The sequence below is a fragment of the Amborella trichopoda genome, chromosome 9, assembly GCF_054954075.1.
Source record: "Amborella trichopoda isolate Santa Cruz 75 chromosome 9, AtrichopodaSantaCruz75HAP2 v2.0, whole genome shotgun sequence".
Classification (NCBI taxonomy): domain Eukaryota; kingdom Viridiplantae; phylum Streptophyta; class Magnoliopsida; order Amborellales; family Amborellaceae; genus Amborella; species Amborella trichopoda.
Window position 1 is genome coordinate 27,830,764 of NC_142344.1, and position 24,793 is coordinate 27,855,556.

General features: G+C 35.3%; 1 long non-coding RNA gene across 38 annotated transcripts; it reads right to left on the bottom strand.

The window, feature by feature from the left end:
* Positions 1-31: 31 nt before the first annotated feature.
* Positions 32-16,331, bottom strand: LOC105420343 (uncharacterized). Of its 38 annotated transcripts, none has more exons than XR_016040824.1 (10): positions 16,026-16,331; positions 14,486-14,534; positions 13,721-13,820; positions 13,209-13,293; positions 12,158-12,406; positions 11,004-11,044; positions 2,223-2,401; positions 921-1,051; positions 433-545; positions 32-321 (listed from the first exon to the last, which is right to left on the bottom strand). It is a non-coding gene; the product is annotated as an uncharacterized LOC105420343 (long non-coding RNA). The 38 variants fall into 38 exon arrangements; XR_016040817.1 differs by having other exon boundaries at positions 987-1,051; positions 2,084-2,401; XR_016040819.1 differs by having other exon boundaries at positions 2,084-2,401.
* Between the last annotated feature and the right edge of the window lie 8,462 nt (positions 16,332-24,793).

Sequence of the window (24,793 nt, forward strand, 5' to 3'; positions counted from 1 at the left end):
TAGCCCTTTCAAGTTTAATGACATTAAGATGGGTTTCTAAGTCACTTTAATCATATTTTGTGTTGTTCATATGAAAAAAGTCCTGCATCAGGTACCCATGGATGAAATGAATTTTCATCAATCCGTCAATGTACAAGTTCTTTGGCAATTTTGCAGGTAATGTAAAATTTCTTAGGAGATCAGCAAAAGAATGACAGGTCTACATGAAGCCCTAAGATTTTTGGGGTGAGAGCACCCTTTAAAAAATTATTCCTTGTTCAAGGCTTTGGGAACTTGATAAATGGCTCGCTGTAGCTTGGAACTGCTGCTATCATGGCCTCTCTGTACCATGTTAAAATTTGCATCAGTTTATCAAGTAGAGCTTTCAGCAAAAAGATTAATTCTAGTTAACCACCATCTTTTTTCACAGCAAAAAAGGAGTGAAAAGCTTACCTGTTTCCAAAAATTTCAGGTTCATCTGCTCGTGTATTCTCACTTCCTCCGGTAATAGATATCGAGTTTAGCATCCCTCTCTCTGTCCCTCCCTCCTTGTGTCAAATTTATTTCTAGAAAGAAAATAGGGTTAAAGATTACCCATGCACATAACCCTCGGGTTTACAGAACTGCAATATTATATATTAGCCAGTGCTATTTGATTTCACTTGGGCAAATAGGATTCTGAATCATTTAGTCACACACTTGATGCCAACCAACCGAAAGACTGAACCATGTAACAGAATGACCCTACAACCCCACATGACCAATCATTCACTAGGCCTTTAACTGGTATTAAGAAACTACTGAATTAGCAAACTATGCAACTCTCACGTTGTTGAAAACAGAACTGGATGTTAAACAAGCGACTAACATGATAATCTCAAAAGCAGGGAGCCTCATAGTGCAAAATCTATCTCAACATTTGGAAATGGCAGGACGCATACTCTTAAAAGCAGGGAGCCTCATAGCGCAAAATCTATCTCAAAATTTGGAAATGGCAGGAAGCATACTCTCAAAAGCAGGGAGCCTCATAGAGCAGAATTCGCCTCAACATTTGGAAATGGCAGGAGGCATACTACAAGATACAAGGGAAGCCCAAAGACACAATCAAGCCTACATCAGCATTGCTACAACTATAACAAACTACGATCACCAAGTTAGGTATAAGGCAGATAACAATCAGATAAGGCCTTCTCAAAGCATAGATTTAATAAGTTTAAGATCTGTGCAACATGAGATGCCAGGTTAGGTCGCACACAAGTGCATAAAGGTTTCAACAAGTTATCCATAATGAGGAAAATGAAAGTAACTGCGCCTCATATGCAAAATAGTGTTCATTTAAGTCAAACCAAATATCCACTTCTATGTGCACCTATCTGTGGCAATAATATATTAATATCTACGAATACTTCAACCAAAACAGATCATATAGTCTTGAATAACATGTAGCATCTACAACAATGCATGGGACAAAGAGATAGTGGACCACATGCTGAAATCATTATGGCAATCTAAGTTTCGAACAACTAGGAGTTATCAGGCTCCATATGTGAGATGGAGGCAAAGCTCCATATGTGGGATAGAGACAAAATATACTGTCTAAACAGATGTTCCAATTGAGTCCAGAAAACAAATTTCACTCATACAAAGGCATAAAACCCAATCTTAATCAGGCATCAAAGAGATTGTTGATGTCCAAAATGCATCAGGAGTTTGATCATGCCCAAGAATTACCACTCCACTCAAACATCCAAAAACTTTGTGTACTTTTAATTAAGTGTCTTAACACTTCCAAGGACATGTCAGTTGCAGATTTCAACACGAAATGCGCATCTTACACCTACCAAACCAAAGTCATGGCTTTCTTCTTACCATACTTATTACTTGCGATGCTGGGAGACATGTACATGTTTAATATGCAGGTTTCGTATCATGTTATCATCAATACTGATACAGGATTCTGCTAGGACACGAGTAAATATAAAATGAGATATTTCTAAAAAAATATTATGACCAAATGCAAAGTATGCACTAATATATGGTATGTGTATTGATGTGCTGGATGCATATCTTTATGTAATACACAAGATTATATTTATAGACGTACATGACAGGACACTAGTATCAGTGTCCCTGATTTTGACAAATACAAACTCATATCCCCATGCTTCATATCCAGAACCATATCTGGTATCTTCAATTATTACTAGATGCTGCTTCCAGTATGAAAAGATTAGATTCCATACTTGTCTGCATGTAAAAACAAGGGAATTTTATAGGAACAGCTGAACTCCATGCTCTGAATTTGATCGACATAATTTTCTTTTAAATGCATCAGTATCAAATTCATTCAAAAGTTAGGACAGAACTGGCTCGAAGTGCAGGTTCAATGCTTTCAAGATTAACAGCTTGAAGTTGTCCAAACCTGCTCAACCATAACAAAAGATAAAGGAGTTTATAAAACAACTAGAAAAGAGGCCAAACATCATTTATATGCAAAACTCGATGAAAGCAAAAGCAAAGAATGCAAGGGGAATAGATTCCATTCCATAAATTAACAAATGTGTCCATTTCATTGGTGTCCAAAAACATTTCAAACAAGAACATGCCCAAATTCTAGAAAGAACTTAAGCAGTAAATCCATTAAAAAATATACATAAAGTTAAAAAAAAATGGATTGTGGGTGGTGTAAGAATGATAAAAAAGAAAGTACCCAAAGGGTCATGAATGCAAGACAATTGTTTGATATGACTTGGTTAAATAAAAAGCTAGGTTCGTGTTGGCTTTTTCTGGACAAACTTCAAGGGTTCTATCCTAGACCTCCCTTCACCCTAATCAATATTACTACCAATTAGCCGAAGCTTAAGTGACTAGATATTACATAATGAACAACTTTAAACACATTATTATAAGTAAAGAATACATGTCCTCCATCAAATAATCAAACCATAATAGCGCCACAAGCCGCAGTTTAGAACTCAGTGAGCCAGCTTAGGACTCACCTCAAGATCCCACCTCAACTTGTTGTATAGCCATGAAACTCGCACAACATTATTGTTGTATTTTATATTCTGCAAAACTCCTACCCACTTGACATAGATCAAGAGACTACCAAGGCCCAACATGAGTCCATATTTGAAAACTATGCGACATACGATCACCAAACTGCAGTTCCCCAATACTACATCAGAACTCAAGAAATGAATTTTAGTTGGGGTATGAAAAGGGTTGGTTCGACCCCCGGACCCAATGGATCAACCTACTTAGTCTGGGTCTGGACCCAGATAGTGGGCCCTATGGGTTCGATCTGGGTCCCCTCAACCTCGACCTGACCCCGATCAGGTCAGGGTCTGGGTCCAGCCTGGACCCTATCAAGTATGGTCAACTAAAATATTAAAAATATACTTAGAAATATGTCTTAACTGTATTATTATAATATATAAAATAAACTTCCATATTTTTTATTTATTGGATCTGAACCGTACCTGTTTTTACATCCCTGAATTTTGGAGGATTTGTGGGGGTGGGGGGAAGGGGGGTTAGAGAAAATTGTTAGTCAAACCTTCATGATTTGGAAAAATGGTAGCTACAAATTGTATAACTTTGTTTTATCTATCCAAGAGAGTATTTCATGGATCAAAATCCAATCAAATGAGTAGTTTGCCTTTTTTTTCTTTATGGTTGATCAGCATGGGATTCAGACATGGGATGTAGTGTTGCGTGCCCCAACACCATAAACAATCACGCCAGTGCCCCAATCCTATAAAATGAATATTACCCACCAATTTAACACAAGTAGTGACTACAGGTTTTACAAAGAATGAAATAGCTACAAGAACCTTCAGACATGACAAACATGAGAACAATTCCATTTTTCATGGTAAGTGGCAGTATAAATCAAGTTGGAAGCAAATGGAGGGAGCCTTTGAGAGTTATCATTTTTGTACTCAGAATATCAATCAGGTTTAATAAATTAAAGAAATCTTCAAGTTGAGATCATTTAAGGAAGTGCATCTTTGAGTGCACAATGCGCATAAATTCGATTTTACGAATCTAGAAATGATAGCAAGTTTCTTTTCTAACCAACTAGCCATCGAGGGCAACAATTTCTTAAATCTTACGTATCAAATATTGCACCAATAGCATCTTTTAGTCAAGCATAAATGGCCATTATCAGGAGCCCAACTAATCAAAAGCAGTGATAAACCAAATACATAAAAAGGTCATCCATTTGATCATAGTTGTTGGAAACGCCTAGGAACCCAAATCGTTTTAGGAACCAGAATCACAACCAGCTAGAAGATTCTTGTCCTAGGAATCGTTGCCCGTACAATAGGAATCACTGGGAACGAGGTTCCTAGTTTTTGAGAATCGTGTTTCGACCGAAAGAGATCCAAGTTCTATTCACCTATGGAATCGAGATTCCATCCTCCTTGGAATCGGGATTCCCATCCCCCTGGAATCGACACTCCGGGAGTCAAGATTCTTTAATATGCAGAATCGAGTTTTCGACATCTATGGAATTGAGTTTCTGACATATGTGGAACATAGATATGTTGTTGTTTCGAATCGGGATTCTAACATATTTGGAATCAAGTTTTTAAAGTATATAAATCAGAGATCCATGCCAGATTGCAGTAATATGGACTATGGAATGCGTTTGACGACCCTTACTAGGAATCAAGATTTCATTTTTATGGAGAAGGAAGCCACAAGCACATCTTGAGCCTCATCAACTTTAGAACCTATATTGGATGTCTCTTATTAAAAGGTTTGTCGATTTTTAAAGTGATTGTGTTGACTATTGAACTTATGGTCATTATATAGAAAAGACAAGTATTCCTAAATTGTGATTTTGACTTCATTATTATAAAGACAAAATAGGATTATGTCTACACCATGGTTTTACTTTTAATTGTATATGTTGTATTTACCAATTATATTTTAAAGTAAAGGCCATCCAGGGTGGCACAAGTAAAATAATGAAACCCTGCAACCACTAGAAGCATTTGAAAGAAGATTTCTACTCCAATTGACATGAAATCAAGATTTAATCCTAGCTAGTATCTAGATTCAATATATTTGATAATGTCTACCCACAGTTAATGGATTCAAGTTTTCAAAGATATGTTGGGTCGAGATTCCGAAATTAAGGAATCAAGTTTCCTTGGTTCTGATAAATGGAATCTAAAGATGTGTTGAATCGAGATTCCGACATTAAGGAATTGAGTTTCCTTTGTTCCGAAAAAAGTTTTCTAAAGTTGTGTCGAATCGAGATTTCGAAATTAAGGAATCGAGTTTCCTTGGTTCCGAAAAACGGTTTCCGTGGAGATTCCTTAACGGAAACGCGGAATCGGGTTTAGGAATCGGGTTTAGGAACCGGAAACGCGAGGTTGGTGGATAGATTCCGGTAACTATGCATTTGATCCTCATACTGATCCTGCTGTGACCCATCACTCCATGAAGATGCTCAACAATTTAAGCAATCCCCTCACGTATGGTCTCCAACTCCATTGTTCAACTTATTGGTTTTACAAATGCTGATCAACCAAACTTTTGATGCAGATTGGTTTTTATGAGCATAAATTTTCACTTGGGAGGTTTGTTTGAGGTGATTCAAATCTCAAATCAAAAATCTCTATGAGACCTATGACTACCATCTCTAAGCTTTTTCTCACTTCGAATGTTTCTGTCTCAAATCTTGGTCAAAACTCAGATGAAATTTTTTATCACAAATTTTATATTTAAATAGGAACTTCTGGAACATTGACTTTGTCAGAGTAAATTGAAGTTACTTTCCTTTTTCCCTTTGTTACAATTATTCTAAAACATGTTAAAACGGTTAGTTTTCTAGAACTATAGAGGATCTAATTCATAATTACTTGGAGCAGGAGCAGGGGTGGGCGCATTAAGGGGAATGATGGATCAACACAGTAGGAAGCTCCCTAGGTCGGAAGCACATTTCGTACAATTTCTAAATTAATAAATAATTTCTTAAATCAAAAATTTAAAAAATTAATAATTCCAAAAAATGCAATAAAAATGGGCACACAAAATAAAAAAGTTATTATTTATTAATTAATCTTTATTTAATTAACAAAATTATCATATTCATTTGAGGTGTAGTTTATGTAACAATTATCTCATAAAATACAATAAAACATCATGACAATGCATGACAGGATAACCAATAACATTACAGTGATCTGATTTTATTGATAAAAATATGTTTTATTTACAATTTAACACTAACACAAAATCCAAAAGCAACAAGTTGCTCCATTTGCAGTTTTACACTTTACAACATTCAAAAGCAACAAGTTGCTCCATTTGCAGTTTTACACTTTACAACATCCAAAAGCATGTGTGTGTGTGAGAGAGAGCAACTACAACCCAAATGAATCATCTTTTTGGCCTCTTGTTGCCCCTTCGAGTAGCTAGGAGCGATCCCTAAAAAGTGGGATCAAGATCCCTATCTAGAGGCGCTAGAACAAAAATCTAGGAGTGGGACGAACATCTAAGTTGGGAAATTCTAGTAACTAGGATCTAGTTCCCTAATATTAGAAGAGATAGATCTAGGAAAGATTTAGGGTTGCCTTAGCATCAAGTTAAGGAAGACAAGATGTTCAGAACTACATATATAAAGGTGTAGGCTCAAGGCCAGTCATAGCAGAGATTGAATTTGAAATAGAATATTTCCCTTCCAAACCACCCTTCTTGAACCATAATAAGCTAACCAATGCCTCCTAAAACCCATCACACACCCCCCTACAACCTCAAAACATAGGTTTGCCTTAATTCAACCACAGAACCCTTCTTATTACCATCATTCCTTACTGAACTGTGAAATTCCAGCAAACTTTGATCCCTTTAGATAGCATAAAACCTGTAGTAAACCTTGCCCTAACCCAACCAAACTCTTCCCATAACGCTGACTTATTTCTACTTCATTTAGACCCCGTATTATCTAATTCTACCAGAATTAGGAAACCTTCATAAGGCACAAACCCTGAAGTCCCAATCTCCGAAGGGACCTAAAACCCTTTATAAATCCTAAATTCTAACCTATTTAGAACTCCCAATCATTACCCAAACCCTTTCATTCTATGCCCACCTCACGTGTCACACTCATGTAGCAGCCAAGCCCCTTTGGTCCTACACAGGTATTGTTTTCTAGATTTTGAATTTAGGGATTGTGTTACTAAATGTATATCTAGCCATAGTTAAGCAGAGCGACTTTCCTCGGGGGTTTGGTGTTACCAAGGCTGAAACTCCTTGGGAGCTTGCCCTTGGACAATATGGGACCATGATCCCATTTAGCATGGGATCTCAATCCCGTTTCACATGGGATCGTGATCCATAGTCCTTAGATATATGATGGGATTCTTTTTTTGAATATTGATATATAAGATTAATTTCGATTATAAAGAGTTGCCATAGTCACTAACTCAATATACTATAGTAGAGTGTGTGTGCGTGCATGTGTGTCTACTTGATTAGACGCCTTATATTAATAGCAATTAGAAGATTGATCTCAACATTTCATGGACATCATCGAAAGACAATGGTGGTTGAAGAATAAATTTTAGTTCCCATTCACGTCAGTCACACGCGCACACACACACACACACAGAGGAATATATATTAGGAAAACACATGCACACATGCACACACACACACATGTGGGAAACACTTAAAAAACACTCATGAGTCACGTCCATAACACGGTTGTCTGACAGTGTTTGAATTTTATTTTGTTTTTTAAGAAATCAGATTAACTGCAAATTTTGTGGGTGTGTGCCTCAGTGAGGTGCACCTAAAATACCCCTGAAAAATGATGGCGTAATTTGGTTATTTTAAATTATTGAAAGTAATTGTTTTATATTTTTATATGGTGTACAATAGTGTTAGGTATATACACCCAAAATTTTATCTTAATCTAATTTATAGAAAAAGAATTAAAATTAAAATAGTGATATGAATTTTGAACCACTCAATAAAGATCTGATGCCTGGGAGCTAGTAGATGATGCAGATAAAAATTTGAAAAAATTCCAAATTCAATTTTATTATTTTTTTAAATTTATATTTTTAGGAATGGGTAGTGTGAGTTTTTAGAAAAGGTAAATCTTGGTGTGAGTTAGTTTTTTTTAAGCTTATCTTAGATTTAATGAGAGATTTAAGGGAAATTTAAGTATGAAAAAGATATGGGAAGGAAATGGGGAGTACGTGAAGATGGGGAAGTTTCCTTGATTCAAGGGACTCCACACGTGGGTATAGAAACACTTGAGGAAAGAGAGAAAATAGGAAGGGAGAGGAAAAACGTGGAAGAGAAAGAGAGTTAATTTTTGTGGTTCTTTTATTTCTTTTCTTCAAAGTCTATTTAAAGGGAGATGTCATTTCATTGTAAAAAAATCAGAGAATGATCAGAGAATGAGAATTGAGATATGTTGATCTTGTGAAAAGATCCAAATTGAGTAAAGTTGATCTCGTGAAAAGATTGATTTGGGGTGCATTCTCTTGCAGACCTTGAGAGAGGATAAATTCTCTAACCTTTGTTATTGTTTTTACTTTAATTATTTTATCCCTGTATCAATTGGTATTAGAGCCCTAAGATCTGTGCTGATATGGAGAGCCTTGAGTTCTTAGAAGATGTTCGAAACAAAGTTCGTGACATGAATCAATGGTTGCAGCGATTGGATCAAAGATTTGAGAGACCCAAAGAAGACCTCGCAGAGCGCATTAGCAAAGTAGTAGAACAAATTCTACGAGATTTCTTTCATAGATTACAATCGAAACAAGAGGAAGAAGAATATGAAGAAGTATGTCTCGATACAAAAGGCGATGCCAATGTGCTAGAAATTTTGAATATCAAATCTAAAGAAAAAGAAGAAATTTTGAAAATAAATTATGAAGAACATACGTGTGATGCAGTATTTGAAATCCAAACAAGTGAGTTTGAAGGAGAAATCAAGATTGAATCTAAATTCACTGTGTTCTACTTCAAGATAAGTATGAAGCATTTGTTGAAACGGCTTAATAAAAAATTAAAGAAAAGGTGCTGAAGCGCATGGTGGGATTACATCGCCAATTATTAGAGCATGATTGGCTTCAAGCTCGAGGTTGAGCTTCTCCCAACCGGGGAGAATGATGCAGATAGAAATTAGGAAAACTTTAGAACTGAATTTTATTATTTTTAAAATTTATCTTTTTAGGAATGGGTAGCGTGAGTTTTTAGGAAAGATAAATCTTGGTGTGAGTTAGGTTTTTTTAAGCTTATCTTAGATCTAGTGAGAGATTTAAGGGCGATTTACGTATGAGAAAGATAGGGATTTAGATATGGGAAGAATATGGGGAGTATATGAAGATGGGGGAGTTTCCTTGATTCAGGGGACTCCACGTGATGGGTATAGAGACAGTGAGGAAAGAGAGAAAATATGGTGATGGAGAGAGAAAATAGGGAGGGAGAGGTAAAACGTGGAAGAGAGAGAGTTCATTTTTGTGGTTTTTTTATTTATTTAATTATTTATTTTCTTCAAAGTCTATTTAAAGGGAGATGTCTCTTCATTGTAAACAGATCAGAGAATGATCAAAGAATGAGAATTGAAAAAAAGTTGATCTTGTGAAAAGATCTAAATTCAATAAGTTGATCTTGTGAAGCGATCGTTTTGGGGTGGATTCGCTTGCAGACCTTGAGAAAGTGTAAATTCTCTCACATTTGTTATTAGTTTTAGTTTTTTCTCCCTGCATCAGTAGCTTATACTATTCATTATAGCTAGTAGCTAAGGCAATCTTTTTCCATATATACTAGCTATAATGACATCTTTTTCCACATATATATATATATATATAGGGAAAAGGCTAAAATGATAATGATGATGATGATGATGATGATAGGGAGTTTAATTTCAAGTTATATTAAGTCAGACTTTTTGGTTAAAAATTTAATTTTATGGACAAATATTGTCCAAAATATTAAATAGGCAATATTTAAGTGGGCTGTGGATGGCTGGAGGGAGATCACATACTTTTTTTTAAAGAAAAACAGACTTCTATTGAAGAAAGAAAAGAAGGCTAGGGCGGGAACTCTAGGGTTTCCTCAAAATTGCATGCGTTTTGGTTGAGATTTCTTGCTGATTTTTATTATTTTCTCAAGTTCTCTACATCAGTTATTCTATGAAAGAATTGGAAAATGTTAATCTCGAATACATTCTCTGTCATCTTTACATGAAAACAAGAAAAATGCTTGCCAAAGATGATGCATGAACAAGTGCACACAAATATAGAATTCTCCAACCCATGGGACAGTACTTGCTTTTACTTGCTTTCTTTTAATACATATAGCTGTCCATAGCTTCAAATACATGGGGGACAAATTCCATTGCAAAGGCATATTATCTTATTGGTCAAGTTGTCACAGAGGTACTAATTTCAAATGAGTTTCTCAAAATTTTTGATGTTTCAGTAGCCAACATAGTGGTATGTAAATCATCATGCACATGTGCACATATAGATATTGGAGGGGCATTACATAGGATGCACACATAAAACAATTAGGGGAAAATATACATTCATAACTAGAAAAATACAGATGTAGTTTCCAACACATACCAATGTGCACGTGTGGGTCTATATGTAGATGCATGAGTATATACACTCATACAATATCATATGTATAGGTCATGTTGGACTGTACTGGTCATGTCGTACTTTAATAATGACTTAAATACTGAATCAGAACATCATAGGATCATAACAATTATAACATGATCCTCTGAATTCTAATGGAGAGAAGTAGACTTCATTATTCTTAAATTAAGATTTTTAAATAAAATTGAGAAGCTACTCATTGATTTTCAGCTCAACAAACTAATTGAGTGGAATAGCAACAAATTTTGGATAATAAATAGGAATGACAAATTAAAGGCAACTCCAAAGTACTTTTCCTATAGAATGATGTATGATGAATTTATGGCTGACGAGAAGGAGAAAATTTTATCATTTATGATTAAAGACAGTCGTACATACCAGTCTATGACTTGTTTGATTTTGGGACCAAACTCTTCAATCTGAAATGTAAAAACATTTCATAAGAAAATGTACTAAAAATCACAAATTTCAACTATAAAGATTGATTTTTTTTTATTTCGACGGTCAAGTAGATTTTCCATTGCCATTTCTGAGATATTATCGTGAGTCAAAAATGATTTACAAAATTTGAGATCCATAAGGGAAAGTGATGTTCTCACTCCCTTCAGCAAAATAGAAACATTGAAATAGGAGCCACAAAATATCCAATAGAAAGTGAATTGTCCGAAAGATAACAAGAAAATAAAGTACGAAGTTATGTCACAATCATGTCAATGTCAATATAGGTCTTTAATATCATAATTAGCATGAGCCAAGAGCATGTCAAGTATAGCTATTCTCATTCAGCCAAGATCGAATGGAGGTATATCCTCTTTACTACCAAAAGAAAAATAATGGAGCTAGAATCTAGATTAAATAAGCCTTAAAACCTGAGAAAATGCCGGCCTGCCAATTAGCAGAAGAAAAACATGGAAACATAAATTGAAGTGATCGCTGCCACTAATTTGAAATATTAATTATATAACAAAGAACAGTAATGTTCAAATTTCTTCTACAGTTTAGTTGCAAAAGAGGGCCAAGCACCCTTATCAAGAAACAAGGGCTGGGGTAGAAAGCAAAAGTATTACATTCATGCCAAACTCATGCATCACATGGAGCTTTCCGAATTAGCACTCGTTTCATCACATTTATGACCATTACAATCATTGTTCAAAATACCAGTTCATAGTCAAGGAGTGTTCTCTCCCATTTGCTTTAAAGCAAATACCCATTCACAGAACCCAACAACCAGAAGTATCATAGAATGATCAAATCATCATTATCATATGGAGAGGAAAACAATTCAGGATTCCTGTAAATGAACCCATACATCAACAAACAATGAAAAACAGAGACAATGTTTCTCCAAAACGATGAGGCCAGTTTACCAATTTGTGACATCAAGTGAGCAGCCAGTGAACTTCTTCCGTTAATAAAAGATGCATTTAACAACCTTCGAAACACAATTAAATATGTACTTTAAGTTTGGTTTTCTTCATAAAACCCCAGTGAAGAGTAAAACCAAAAGAGAATACCGGGGAGGAGGGATTTACCTCATTTGCGGTAAGTGAAATTCGAGCACTCTCTGCTAACTAAGCCACATCAGGAGGTTGGACGAAAGGAGAGCAACGAGAAGAGAGAGAACGCCTTTTTAGGGTAGTGCGAGAAAGACAGGCTGGAATTCGAGAGAAAGAGAAGAAGGATGATGATGCCATGGCTGCAACTGCTGGGAAGATGGGTTTCACACCACTAGAGGTGACACCGATAGCTTCTTTGTGTACTATTGATTTATTTGGTGCCCTCTGCAGGTCAAAGAGAAAACATTAAGGGCCTGTTTGATAACTGGAAGCAAGCTCATGAACTGTAAATTGGAAGTTTCTGAAGAACTATCCATTAGTAGTTCCTGAAGAAGTTCCTAGTTTCTGTGTTTGACAACATCCCTGGGAAGTTAAGAAGTTCCTGGTTTCTGTGTTTGATAACCTCCTGGAAACTTAAGAAGTTCCTGGTTTCTATGTTTGACAACCTCCTGGAAAGTTAAAGAAGAACTGGGTATTTGTATTGGATTAGCTTTAAGTAATAGGCAAGATGTAAATGTCAAAATTGAGACCTAGATATTATTTATTTTTTATTAATTTGTAGAATATTATTTTTGGAAATACAATATCAATTGAAAGTAAAGTAGAATATTAGTTTTCTGTAATAACTTGAGCACTACTTACATTCACCACTGATACATCCATATCCCAACCTAAAAAATATACGTCATTCACAACTCAAAAAATACGTCATTCACAAGTCATGCACATCACATTTGTGTGTTCTCTCTCTCTCTCTCTCTCTCTCTCTCTCTCTCTCTCTCTCTCTCTCTCTCTCTTATCTCTCTCTCTCTCTCATATTATAATGGCACACAACATTTATATGTTATCTATTAACTGTGATGCACGTCAAGCAACACTCACAATTCATGCATCCATATATAACCATGTACAAAACCAGCCCATTCAACAATAACCTGTAATAGTTTAAACATACATAATTCAAAATGCAAGTAGTAAGAAATCTGCCCCTTCAACAATAACCTGTAATAACTTCACCACTACTTACATTCACCAGTGAAAATCTGCTATCTTATTCAAATATGAAATTTGAATAAGTACTTGTGAATTGCCTCAATACCTTGGCAAGTGCCCTGTAATATCACAAGAATCAACTGAGTGAAGCCTCTTTTTATTGGTTAATTAATAGATTCAACCAAATCGATCCTGTATGACTCAGCTCAGGAACCTACCAAGCCAAGCTGAGTCACTAATCAGAGGTAAAAGATCAAGTCTTTGGAAGTTTTAAAGCCTTGTTGATAAATACAAGTAAAAAGGAAATGTGATGTAACTGGTACATCAAAATCAAGAACAGGTCATGGAATAACTCTAATAATAACATGTCAATAATATTGTGAGACAAGTGAGATAAAAATGGAGTTCTGTGTGCTGATAATTTGATATAAGGAAAGGACTTACAAGATTATATACTCAAAAATAATAATAATAAGTACAAAGTTAGAAAATAAAACAAAGTGAAAAGTATCTAACAACCAAATTCAAAGTGGTCCAAGTTCTTACATTCCATTTTCATCATGAATAATTTTCCAATCAATAAGCTCTTTTATCAATTCGTTTGCTGTCACTGCATCTTGACTGGAGAATGTTGGTTTTGCAGAACCTGTGAGTATGATGCTTCATTTAGATTTAAAATACTACAAGAAAGTATCATACAAAGAGAGTGGTAAATCACAATGCACATGAAAGAGCATCTAGAAATCGATAAATATAAGTAGGAACTATGCAATTATCAAAAGCCTTGTGCATATTCAAAAGTCTTGCGCATATTGAAAGAGCGAAAGACAAAATGTCTCAAGGATCAATACAAAACTTGTCTCAAAGAGTTCCAACAAAACAAAATCCATAACCTTAGGAGAGAAAATTGTGGACGAAGATTTTCAGTACACTTTAGAAAATAAAGAATAGAAAAAGGGCAACTGATATGCTTCAATTGTTTATTTTACCATCAATTTCAAATCACCCAATTAAGTCATAGACACTTTTTAGGGGTACCATTTCATTCATAAAAAAAAATATAAGGACCTTGTAGGTTAATGCTAAACATGAACTCGTCCAAGTTTAACTACATGTCAACAACACATGCCAGATGTAAGACCTTCTAGTACTAATTTCAACACGAAAATAAAAGACAACCTAAGACCATGAACCAAATTACTGCTAGAATGCAAGCAATCCATCTTATTTAGCATCAAGGGTTTGCCACAAAACAAAATAGAGGCCCTCAAAAAAGACGATAGTATAGAAGATAATATTCCAAATTATTACCTTCATCTAACCTACACCTTGAGCAACAATGAGAAACCATGTGCATATGCTGCTGTAAAATAACAATCAAAGAACAAAGATAAATGGACTTTTTTCATGTAGATAGATAGAGAGGTGGATGTCATATGGAAAAAACTCTTACATATTTGATCATTTAATGACATGACAAACCTTAAAAGTAATACAAAAGAAAATAACATCATATTGATTAGAGGAATGATAACCCCAAAAAAGCAGTCCAAGCACTAAGTTACCATCTTTTTTCAATTCTTTTTTTCCCTTTAGTCATACAAGACATTATTCTAGATTATGAGGGATATGGCTTAATACATGGGCATATGATTGCCAAATCATTGGTTTTTGTGAATAGCAAGATCAACCATAGAACACAATACACTTTGTTCTACAAATCAAGAAGCCCCTAACTCCTACTTGATATGGCCATGTATCACTAGGATTGATGCAACAGAATATTTAGCGGAAAACTGAAGAGATCATGTTTCTTACAATGAACAAAAACAGGAAAAACAGAATCCCCAAGAGCTCAAATGAATAGTTAATAGGATTCCCCTTCCCTAAAGTGTGCTAAAGATCAATTTGATGGAAGCTCCAAGGAGCCCTAGACCAGCAAGATTTGGGGGCATCATTTCTGATGCTAAGCCAAAATCATCAAGCCAAGTTTTATTGGTTTGAGTCACACTTTTATACGAAATACTTCGAGTCCCAGACTATCAAAAGTGATATTTTAAAATCCATTCAGTGGCACAACAGTCAGTGCTATGGAGAGTCCATTAGCTTATCAAAAAAGGTTAGAGGTCACTGCTGCGTAAAATGCTACCCATTAAAAATTATATAATCATTATATAATTACTCCCATATAATTACTATTTTGTTTTACTATTAATCATAATTATATAAAATTACATTTCATGCCGCAGAGTTCAAAAGATGAATGCTATTTCACATTCTAAAATCAGCATTTACACCCTTTAACAAGAGATTTATGAATTGGGTAGCTATAATCACAGAAACATAGTTATGTGATACATGCGAAGTTTTATCGTTTAGTTGCAAATATCAGCATTTTAGGTCAAATTGAAGTGTTAAAACCAAGCAAATCCAAATACCTCTCTTGCAATAACTATATTGAGATCATGCAACCCCACTCTTCACTCCACAAGAATAGAGCAATAAATTACTGAGCACACAGATTAATCCAACACAATACTGTGTTCTTCAATGAGGAAGACATCACAGATATCACAAATCATCAGAAAATAAATCTCCAAGAAGAATGTCATAAAGATACTTATAAAGCTATAATAACAAAAAATCCCCAAAAAAATATTAACTAAAATGCCACAACTCTCATGACATCTCCAAAACCAGCCCAAAATCACATAAATTGGCAAAAATACATCCATTAATAAACATATCTTGAAAATCAGGGGAAAAAATACAGAGATTCAAGAACCAACAAAACCCTAGCAAGAGAAATAGGTTTACAGAAAAAAAATAAAAAATAAAAAAAGAACCATACCTGGAGCTCTGATGTCAATGACGGATGGGAGGTTGGTGACAGAGAGAGAAAGAGATTTAGGGCTACACAGCTAGATGGAGAGAGAATGAAGTAGTTCTGCAGAGAGAGATGAGAAAGAAAGCCATTTTCTAGAAATGGAAAGAGAGAGAAAGAGAGGAGAAGCAAGTGAGGAGGCTCTGTGAAGAGGGATGCTGGAAGGGTAACGAGGACGGAAGAAGAGGAGGCTGAGTGCAGCGAACAACAGAGGAGAGGGATGGCTCAGCGAGAGGGCTCTGGTTGATGGCGGCCTGCTGCGAAGAGAGGCTCAGGGCAAACTTTCGTGGGTGAAGTTTTATAAAAACTTCCCACTTCACGTTCCGACCAAAAGGTCGGAACTTTTTTTAACACAAAGTCAACAAGAGAGGGAACTTGAACAGTAAAGTAAAGTGAAGTTCTTCATTCAACTTTCATTTTTTTATCAAACGCCAAACATGAAACGTAAATAGAAAGTTTCCAAGTTCATAGAAGACATTTCCTGTTAGCAAACTCGCTCTAAGGGTATGTTTGACAAAACTGAATTTAATAATTAAATTTTAAAAAATTTATAAAAAGTTACATACGTAAAAAAAAAAAAATATTATGTTTGACTTTTTGACAAGTTACGTAGCTCAAAGAGAAAACATGCCGGGTATGTTTTACAAAACTGAATTTAATAATCAAAATTTCAAAAATTTGTATGAAGTTTTTTTTTTTTTTTTGACAAGGTTATATAGGAATGCAGCTTGAAGCATTAGCAATGTTTAAAAAAACGAACCGCCCAACGCCTAGGCACCCGCCTGGGCGCCCAAAAAAAAATTTCCGCACCCGATCCTGGGTGCCCCAACACAGGCGGTTGTCCCTGGGCGGGTGCCTAGCATAGTTTACGATTTTTTTTTTTTTTTTAACTTCCCCAAAAGGTCGAAGGGGTCATTTTGACCTCAAAGTTTGTGCAAAATAAGTTTAAGGGTTTATTTTTTAGCCCCAAACTGAAAAAAAAAAACGAGAATCCCTCAATCTTAAACTTATTTATGAGAATCTAAAACAATTGCTGAGAATCGAAAATACTTCTTGTGAATTGAAAAAGTTTGTTTTGCTTACTGAAATTATTTTTAGGGTGTTATTGGTGGTATTAGAAGATTTTTAAGTCGATTTGTAGCTCGACTGAGATAGTCAACATTGAAGATCAGAGATTGGGTAGAAAAGGTCAGTCTGTCTTCTGTGGGGTCTACTAGGGGTGGAGATCAAGGAAGGAAATATTTTGTTAACACGGATAAGAATGACAAAAATAAAATTATGTGCAATTTATGTGGATATGTTTCTAATGTCAGTATAAATAGATTTAAGAAACATCTTGCCGGTATTAGAAGTGATGTCGCCGCATGTAAGGAAGTCCCAGATCTTGTAAAGAAAGAAATTTGGAGCACATTGGAGCTTAAAAGAGTAAAACAGTTGCAAAAAAAAAGGATATAATAGAATTAAAGTCAGTGGTTCATATTTTTTATGATATTATTGAAACTGAAAAAGAGGATGATGAAGAGGGAGAAGAAGAGGTAGCCATGGTTGGTACTCAGAGCTCTAAGACCAGAGGGCTTTTGGGTCTAAGAAGGCCGTATGAGAGGGCCTATAGATAGTTTCTTTACACCTAGCCTTGATACAGTAATTGAAAAAGGCAAGGGAAAGGAGAAACAACAGGTGACAATTGAAAATAGGTTTAAAAAGGAAGATAAAGCCAGGGTGATTCAATATATTGCTCAGTGGTTTTACCATGCGGGCATTTTTCTTTTAATACTGTTAGTTTGAATAGCTTCCATACAATGTTGGAAGCAATTGGGTAATTTGGACCAAGTTTGAAAGCTCCAACTCCTTATGAGATTGGAGAGCCACTACTGAAGAAAGAAGTCGAGTACACTAATGAATATCTCAAGACTCATAAGGATGGATGGACTAAATTTGGGGTTTCTTTGATAACGGATATGTAGAGTGATAAAAGGAGGAGGAATAACATGAATTTATTAGTAAATTGTCCCATGGGTATATTTCTTTATGCTCAATCGATGCTTCCAATGATGTTCATGATGTGCATTATATATTTTCTTTCATTAATAATTGAGGAAGTTGGGGAGGAACAGGTAATTCAAATGGTCACAGATAATGCTGCTCCCAATCTAGTTGCTGGTCATTTGCTTCGACAAAAGAGGCCTCGCATATTTTGGACTCCTTGCACTGCACATTGCGTAGATTTTATGCTTGAGGCAATTGGTGAATTGCCTCCTATTAAAGGAATTATTTTTAAGGCTAAGGAGGTTACAATCTTTATATACAGTCACATACTTACCCTTAGCATGATGCGCAAGTTTACAAAAAAGAGAGAGCCAGTGAGGCCTAGGGTCACTAGATTTGCCATTGCCTACCTTAGTTTACAGAACATGTATAAGAGGATGATCGCATTAAAGTCTATGTTTGCTTCAGAGGAGTGGAGTAGGTGTAAGTGGTCTAGAGATGCCAAGGCAAAGAAGACATGAGATATTATTCTTTTGAAATATTTTTGGCGTGGGGTGAAGCATGAGATATTAGTATTTCTTTCCTTGGTCAACTTCTTGTGCTTGGTTGATGCTGATAAGCCCTCCATGGGCTTTATATATGATGCAATGGAAAGGACTAAGAATGAGATTGCAGAGAATTTGGGAGATGATGCAGCGAAGTATGCCCCAATTTAGGAAATTATAGATGATAAATGGGATAGGCAGCTCCATAGACAATTGCATACCGCGGGGTACTACTTGAACCCCAAATTCTTTTATGCAGATATAGATATTGAGTCAAAAGGGGTAATTATTGATGGCTTTAATGAGTACCTTGAGAAATTAGTTCATGATCCAAATATCCAAGATAAGATATCAATTGAAGAGCTAATTTTGTACAAGTGTTCTTTAGTGTCATTTAGGAAAGATATGACATTAAGGCAGAGAAACAAAGACGAACCAGGTAATATTCTTTTGCCTTATGTACTTTTGTTTTATAAAATATAAATTTATAATTTTCTTTCAAGTTCTGATAATGTTAAAAACGTAAATTAATTATAAACGTTGCCCACATATTGTAACCCAATGGTGGAGACAACATGGGAGAAGCGCACCAAACCTCCAAAAGATGGCTATGCGGATCTTGAGTTTGACAACTACATCGTCTGATTGTGAGCGCAATTAGAGTTCGCTTGAAATGATATTTTACTATTTTACTATTTTAAAGGAATAAAATTTTGTATGCTTTTTTTGTTTATAAGTTCATATTCATTTTGTAATATAGATTCATAAAAGGTCAGAAGATCATAAACCTATAGTAGTTACTTCTGCATTATTTTTCCTTATAGGTGCATACAAAGAGAAGAAATAGGCTTGAGCAAATGAAGCTCAATGACTTAGTTTTTGTTAGAGAGAATCAAAGGCTCAAGGAGAAGAAAAACCAGCCAAAGAAGGACCCTATCTCTTCGAAAGACATGGAGAATGCTTTAGATTAGCTAGTTAGTGACCCTGGTACTTAGGAGGTCTTCACTGGGGAGGGTTTGACATGGGAAATGGTTGCGGAGGCTTCAGGGCAAGCTTCTGATCCTCAAAGGGCCACTCGAGCAACTTCTTTTGCTCGTACTTCACAGAGGGAGATAGAGGAAGAGGATGCAAATTCAGAAGAATATCTGGAAGAAGAGGAATATATCGAAGAGGGTGACGATTCTGATGATGGCGGCCTCAATTCTGATGCTGATGAAAGCAATGAAGATGATGAATCTGATTCTTATTGATGTCTTGATTGTCTTCTCTCTTCTTTTGAAGTAACTTTAATACTTTATTTCACCATCTTGGTTTGGGCTTTAGACATTTGGAGTTTGAACGATTTTTATTTAGTTATGTGGTTTGTAATTTTTTTACCTTTTTGGACTATTTCGTTGTGTGGTTTGTAATTTTTTTGCCTTTTTGGACTATTTCGTTATATGGTTTACCGGTTTTTCTATAGTTTTGGAAGTCAATTTGTTGATCACTTGGAGACTTGGATGTTATTATGGTTTATTTTATGGATATGGAATATGCCAATATGGAGAATTTCTGAATTTGAGAGTTGGAGACCTTACAGTAGCCTATTAGACTTTTAAATGTTTTGTATGGTTCACATTTTGGAATAAATTACAAATTTTGACACAAATATATGCATATATGTGCGTTTGGATAACAAATATATGTAAAAAAAAAACTAAGAATTTGCACCGTAGGGCACCCAAGGTTCTGGGCACCCGCTTAGGTGCCCGCCTAAGTGCTGGGCGCCAGGCAGACCGCCTAGGGGCCGCCCAGCGTTTTTTGAAACCTTGGGCGTTGGGCTATGAGAACCTAGCCTCTACCGTCTTGACCCAAGCACGTTTCCTAAAAGTTCAAATAAAGCTGTTGCACACATTTTATTCTATGGACTATATGTCTAACAGAATAAAAATTGGAAAAAGTTTAAATAGAGCCGAGGCTCTAAACAATCAAATTAGAGCCCATCTCAAAATTCCACTAGAAGAGGTGGTTTTGGTGCTCAAATATTTTCAAATTGATGATATTGACATCATGATGCATGGATATGAGAAAAAAATGGATTTCAAGTTTTGGAAATAATGCATCTTGTAATGCAGTTTTGGACCACGAATTTTCAAGTTTTCATAGATCTGCTCGATCTACACTATTTTTGAAGCTTTAAATTTTATAATTTAAGAAAAAAATATATTTTAAAGCTATTACAAAGATTTCCAATATTGAAACCACATTTCTCGACACTATTTAAAGGTGTGCTTTATTTTGATTGTTTAGAGCCTCGGCTCTATACAAACCGCACCCATAAAAATTTGGCTAACAGAATAAAAATTTGGCCAACAAAATCTTGAAAATTGATGATCTAGATAATACATTACAAGATGCACTATTTTCAAGACTTGAAGCTTATTTTTTTCCACATCCATGTATCTCAAGGTTGAGATGATTGGATTTGAGGGTTTTTCGGCATTGACTAGTATATTTTGAGGTGAGCCTTTTATTGTTTAGGGCCTCAACCTTATATGAGCTTTTTCAATTTATTAATAAGATATTCAGACAAAAAATACCGATAAATCATAAAGAAAAAGTTTATTTAAGGTTGCAACTTTATATTATAAAAGTAAGGTGCACCTCAAAAATCCAGTAGAAATGAGTATTCAGAAGTTGGAAGACAAGTACATCAAAAACAACTTTTTCTAATCTATTTTTGAATGTTTAGAGCCTCAACTTTATATGAGCTTTTTCCATTTATTAAGCAGATATTCAGACAAAAAATGCCAATAAATCATAAAGAAAAAGTTTATTTAAGGTTGCAACTTTATATTATAAAAGTAAGGTGCATATCAAAAATCCAGTGGAAATGAGTATTCAGAAATTTGAAAACTAATACATCAAAAATTACTTTTTCTAGTATAATTTTTAGGTGCGCCTTTGTTTGATTGTTTAGGGCCTCAACATTATATGAGCATTTTCCATTTATTAATCAAATATTCAGACAACAAATGCCAATAAATCATAAAGGAAAAGTTTATTTAAGGTTGCAACTTTATATTATAAAAGTAAGGTGCACCTTAAACATCTAGTAGAATTGAGCATTCATAAGTTGGAAAATCTTCCAATTCGTAATTCCAACCTCGAGGTGAATGGATATAAAGAAAAAAAAAAAAAGAATTTCAATTCCTAGAAATAGTGCATCTTGTAACAAGCTATATGGACGGTCTATCCTCAAGATTTGCAAGCATTTATAGATCTGCTCCATCTGCATCATTTTTGGAATTTTAAATTTCATAAATCGGGTAGAACAGTGATTCTCAAGCCATTGTAAGATTTCAGATACCAAAACCACAGCTTCCGACAAAATTTAGAGGTGCGTCTTACTTGTGTAGAATAAGGTGGGCACCCTATACCCAATCATAAGACAATTCTCTATGAGACTTTAAAAAGAACAAATTCAACAAGGAAACCCAACCTCAAAAGGGGTGAGGGGTGGGGGGCAAAGAGGACCCCATGTGAGACCTAAGATACCCGGTTGAGGGGGAGGGGAGAAACAGGCAGGGCCCCATGTGAGATCTGAGATAACCAGTTGGGGTGGGTGGTGACGTAGACCCTCAAATTAGTTTCGACGGAGAAATCGTATCCTTCAAAATTCAAGTCCTCTTTGAATTTCTGGAAATGTAGATTTTAGGATTCAATTTTGGGTTATCAAATATAGTTTTCTTCTTGTAGAATTGTTCAAAATACTCAAATATTCATATATTTGAGTGCAATCAAACAAAGCCTCAAGTCGTCTCAAGATTATATGCTCCACTTATGAAATATGGACTTCTGTGTCTGAGGTTCTGATTGCATGTCGATCCTTTGGTGACACGGACATATATGTCAATCTACTAGAAACAAATACGACACCTCTATTATAGGTCCACATAAGTGTCTTTTTTTGACACACCTTATTTTTGGAAAGTGTCATTCCTTTGCGTAAAAAATCATTCTTCACTGAAGAATATTTTATTTAAAATATTTTATAATAAAAAATAGTTAAAATAAAAAATAAAAAAAGAATTATTTTCCTACCTAGGGTTTCCATAAGTCACTATTCCAAAAAATAAAGAGAAGCTCTTATTTTGAGTACCATTAAAACTTCTAGAAACAACTTCTAGGGCGTGTTTGATACTAGGAAATGGCTTCTAAAAGTTGAGAACTTCTCAACTATTTGTGTTTGATAAAAATGAGAACCCCAAATTAAAAGTTTTCATCTTCCCACACCCCTCCTCCCCATTCGATAACCTAGAGCACCCCTCCCCTTTAATAATCTCTGAGCACACCCCCCCACCAAGCACCCACCCCACTGAGCACTCCTCTTTGCATCGCTGAGCACCCACCCCGTTGAGCGCTCCTCTTTTCGCAACTTCTCATCTTGCCGTTGAGCCAGCCCAGCACGCCATTATCTCAGGCAAACCTGTGATCCTTGCCATTGATCTTGAGGTATGCACTTTATTCTCTCTGTTATTGATCATTGTGTTTGTTCTTGAGCTCTTGAAGTAAATGACTCTTATTATTGATCTCTGTGTTTATTCTTGAGCTCTTGAAGCTTAGAGCTCTTAACCCCATGATTTTAGGGCACAAGTTTTTTTGTGGGGTTTTCCCTCTCTGTTGACTCCCAATTTGGGTCTTTTTAGTGTTTTTTTCCTCTCTCTTTCTCTCTGTTATTTTCTCACTGTTTGAAAATGGCCAATGGATGTTACTTGCTTATGAAATGCCCTGTGTGCCTAAGGTTATACAAACATTGTTGAAAGTGAGTGAGTGATTTAGAGAGAGTGTGTGTGTTTGAAAGTGAGTGCTTTAGAGAGAGAAAGAGAGAGAGTGTGTGTGTTTTCATGACGAATCTCTGATCTTTCTCTCTACCAAATTTTAGCAAGTACCGCCTGTTCTTAGTTCTAGGGTTTTTCTTATCTGTGCATCTTCTAGTTTCTCATTTTCCATATGCTTGGCCCTTAGTTTTTGCAATTGCAGAGCTTGATTGAGAAGAATTATTTTCATGGATTCATTTACTTCTTTTTTGTTCTTTATTTTGAGGGTTATCGTTATTATTATTTAGTCTAGGTTCTTCTCAATTTCATTTGCAACTCCTAGGAACTTTTGACAATGCAAAGCTTAATTTAAAAACAAAAAAAAAAGCTTTTTGTGGGTTCATATATCTTGCAATTCACTATTGGTTTCAGTTTTTTCTATTTTTTTATGTAGCTTCTACTTCTAATTCTACAAGTGTAGGGGCATTAAATTGCAGAGCTTGTATGAAAAAGTGTTTCTTGTGGACTTTTCTCTTGCATTTGGTTCTTTTTTGTGAGAAAGTTAGCATTTTCTTGAATTTGGTTCTTGTTATTCTTTTCTTTCTTTTTTCTTTTGGTTCCATAATATTATGCCTTTTGCATATGCAATTCTTGGGACCTTAGTTTTTGTAAAGAGCTTGATTAAGAAGAATTCTATTTATGACTTTGTTTCTTCCATTTTGTTGGATTGGGGTTTCTCATTTCACCAAGATATGATTTTCTGATTCTGCAACTACTAAGCCATACCTTCTGTAGTAAAAGATCTTGGTTGGAAAACATGCTTTTTGTTTGCTTCTATTTCACTGTGATTAGGTTAGAAACTTAGAGAACTTGAGTCATAGAGAGTTGATTGTGCCTATCGGATATATTTCAGATGAGAAACATAGAAAAAAAATGTATTTTCAGCAATTTTTTCCATTAATTTTATTGGGTTTTAAGGCTTATTTCCAAAATGTTTTAGGGTTTTTAAGACTTCTTTCCAAATATTATCTTAAAAAGAAAAAAATTTGAATTTAATATCTTGAGTTCCAGATAGCCAGTCATATATGAACATTGTCTCTTTAGATCCATCAACAAGCAAGGCAAGTGAGAAGACTTAGTATCCATCAAAAGACCCTCTGTCTTGCTCAACCAAATACTTGCCAACCCATTTGATAGAATCTGAGCACCAATATCTATGCTACTGACCAATTCCCCAACGTACCGACTTCAAATTGAGAGAGTCCTTACTAAGGCTCATATCCCCATAGACTACCCTGGAGCAGTTGAAAGGGATGATTAATCAACTCACCGCACCAACTCCCATCACTTTTACTGATGAGGGCCTACCTTTAGGATATGACCCTCCATGTCACCATTTATCTTA